Source organism: Crocodylus porosus, unplaced genomic scaffold, assembly GCF_001723895.1.
Source record: "Crocodylus porosus isolate Cpor-Errol unplaced genomic scaffold, CroPor_comp1, whole genome shotgun sequence".
NCBI lineage: Eukaryota > Metazoa > Chordata > Crocodylia > Crocodylidae > Crocodylus > Crocodylus porosus.
Window position 1 is genome coordinate 37449636 of NW_017728914.1, and position 3162 is coordinate 37452797.

The window sequence follows — 3162 nt, forward strand, 5'->3', positions numbered from 1 at the left end:
GGCCGCCGCCATCTTGGGGGGCGGGGAGGAAGGGCGGGGGTGGCCATGGCAACGGTCGCCGCGGAGACCGGATGCAGCGCGTCCGGCCACGCGCTCCGCCGCCCCCCCGCGCGGGGCGTTCACACGGCCGGGCCGGATCCGGATTCAGGTCCCGTTCCGCCTTCAGATTCCAACGGCTCTTCATCCGGATTCGGATATGGATCCGGATTCGGGTCCTGCTTCTGGGTCCAGATTCCGACATGGATCCTGAGCTTGACCGGATTCAGATGTGGATCCTGATCCAAATTGAGCTCCTGGTCCTGATTCAGATGCCAATAGATCCTGATCTGGATTTGGCTACAGATCCTGATCCTGATCCCGATCCGGACTGAGGTCCTCATCCAGGTTTAGATTCCAATTTCGATACGCATCCAGATTTGAGTCCTGATCCAGGTTCGGATGTGGATCCTGATCCAAATTGAGGTCCTGATCCCGATTCGGATTCTGATTCCAATACGGATCCTAATCCCGATTCAGATCCTGAGACTCCGATCCGGATCCCAGGAGCCTCCGCTGGCGCGGGCGGAAGCCAGGGTCCCCGTGCCCGCCACTGAGCCCCCTGAGCCGACCTTGCACGGCTGCATGCAGCGACGGGGCCTGGCTCAGCTCCAGGGCAGCAGGGGGGTCGAGCCCCGTCGGCCACGCGTCCACCCCAGCCCCTGGAGCACAGGGCCCCAGCCCCTGCATGCCGGCCGGGGTCAGGAGTCCGGCCTCCCGCTGCCCAGGCCATCTCAGGCCTCCTGGATGCCAGGACCCCCCTTTGGGCAACACTAGCCAGGGCCAGATTTTAACCCGATCGCTGCCCGGATCCGTGACGAGTGCCAAGGCCCCAGCAGCTGCTCAGGCTGACCCCAGCCAGGCCCAGCGCATGCCCCAGCGCCCCACACCGCAGCCTCGCCCACGGGAGCAAGCACCAGGGACCACGTGGGGCTAAGACACGCTGCCCCCCCCCCCCCCCCGGCTCGGGGGAGCTCGTTTCCCTGCCAGCGCACAGAGGACGCCTCCGCTCCGCTTGCGCGGCTCCCACGCACACCCCCAGCCTGACGGCACCCGCAGCTGCAGGCACGTGGGAGCTGCCCGCGGGAAGGAAAGACCCCGCGTGACCCCGCCGGAAGTGCTGGGCACGCCGCTCTGAACAGGCCCTGCAGCCCCGCCGGCTCCAGGAGGGCTCGGCCCGCGGGACACGGGGCTGCTCGGCCTCTGCTGGGGGGCTTGCATCAACTGCGGCCATGCCAGGCAGCACCGGGGCCCGGGAGCAGCCCGCGGCCTGCCACACCGCTACCCGCGCCAGCCCTGGCGGCTTCCTTCTGCTGGGCCGCGACCTCCGGTCATGGCAGCCTCCTCCCAGGGGCCACGGCTGCCCCTCAGGCAGAAGGCCTCACAAGGCACCCCGCCGCAGCCTCTGCACGGTGCTGCGGGCCGCTCTCGCGCTCCCACACCGTGCCCTGAGCCCCGCGGGGCTAACCCCCCACCCGCCTCTCCCAGCCCAGCGCACGGGGACAGAAGAACTCCTCCTTCCTACTCACTTCTCTAGGCCCTCGCAGCGCCGGGGAGCCATGGAAGGGAGCGTGCACCGGACTCACACCCGAGCCATCCCTTGGCCGGGCGAGGTGGTGGCTGGGCCCCGCAGGGCTCCCCGCAGCCCCCGCCTGGCCCGGAAGCAGCTCGAGGCGGCTGGGGCTGGGCCCAGGGCTCGGGCGAGCGGCGGAGCGGTGACAACAGGAAGCAAGCCGCACGCCCCGAGCAAGCTGGAGCCAGCGAGCACGTCAGCCTGGCAGCTCAGCTCTGTTTTGTTTTGCCGAAGCACGTCGCCTCGGCCTGACCCTGCCCCCTTAAAGGGACACGTGTGGCTCGGAGCCGGAGCGGGAAGGGCTTCCCGGAGCCAGCCCTGCACCCAGGCCACGGCTCCCCGGGGTGCCCCCCGTGCGACCCACGTCCCCGGAGACCAGCACAGGTAGCAGGTGGGATGCAGGATGTCACTGCGAGGCTGCGCCGGCCTGGAGGGACCAAGGAGCACCCTGCCTGTTCTCCAGACATCGGGGCTGGCAGGGCTGTGAGGGGCCATCTCTCCAGCCCCCCCATCCATGCCGGCCTGGGCACATGTTGGTCGTGCCCGCTCTTCACGGCTCCAACCCCCCCAGGGAACCCACACAGGCCTCGGCAGCGGGGGAGCTCTTCCTGCCCCCTGCACTCGCCATGGTCCTCTGGCCACAAAGCAGGAGGCACTTGCAGAGAGGAGCGTGCCACCAGGCCAGCGCCAACCGCTGACCGGACACTGCCGCACGGGGCAGCGGGGACCCCGGCAGCAGCTCATGCCAAAGGACTCTGACGGGCAGCACCTCTCCCACGGTGCAGCCAGCATGAGGAAGCCTCAGGGGCAAACGCCCAGCGCAGGGAGTGGGCCCAGCAGCAGAGCCATCCACCACGGTCCACCTGCACCAGGAAAACCGCCCCAGCCCAGAGCCCAGCCTGGCCGAGCCAGCAGCACCTGCACAAGCCTCCCGCCCCCAGAACTGGACCGAGCCCTGCGCTACGCAGGAGACGCATGGAAGCTGCTGACGCCCTGGGCCCAGCCGACCCCAAGCACCGCGGGCCCCAGAGCAATGCCCCCGGCTAGGGAGCTGTCGGCCACCAGCATGTGGGAACACCCGCGGAAACACTGGGCCAAAGACAACAGCAATCCCCCCGCACAACCCAAACCACAAGCCGCTGCCACAGCCAAGGGACACCCAGGCAGCAGTGGGCACACCAGCCTCAGACTCACCCGTATGCAGCTACACCTCACAGCGCACACATCTCCAAGTCCTGTGGCCCTGCAGCTCTGTCTACAACCCGCCTGCCCGGGACACGGGCTTCCCCCTCCGGGGCCCTGTAGCCGGCAGCTCGCGAGGCCCAGCGCTCTCAGGAAAGCCCAGAGAGCCGAGTCCAACAGGCCGGCAGCACGCGCACGCGCACACCCCACCCCGGGCATGGGGCTCACCAGAGCCACCCCATCGGGGATGCCGCCTGGCTCAGCCCAGCAGTGTACCCTCCCACCTCGCCGGCAGAGAGTCCCGAGGCTTCGCTAGGAAACGAAGGAGCTCCAGAGCCCCGGCGCTCCGGCCCCGAGTCGTGCGCAGCCCC

General features: G+C 69.1%; 1 protein-coding gene across 1 annotated transcript in view; it reads right to left on the bottom strand.

The window, feature by feature from the left end:
• The window catches only part of RNF44 (ring finger protein 44), a 7945-nt gene extending 6295 nt beyond the window's left edge, over nucleotides 1–1650 (bottom strand). Inside the window, exon 1 of the mRNA XM_019534750.1 lies at nucleotides 1566–1650. The gene's annotated coding sequence lies outside the window, so the exon portion shown is untranslated. The remainder of the gene's footprint in view (nucleotides 1–1565) is intronic.
• Nucleotides 1651–3162: the final 1512 nt, after the last annotated feature.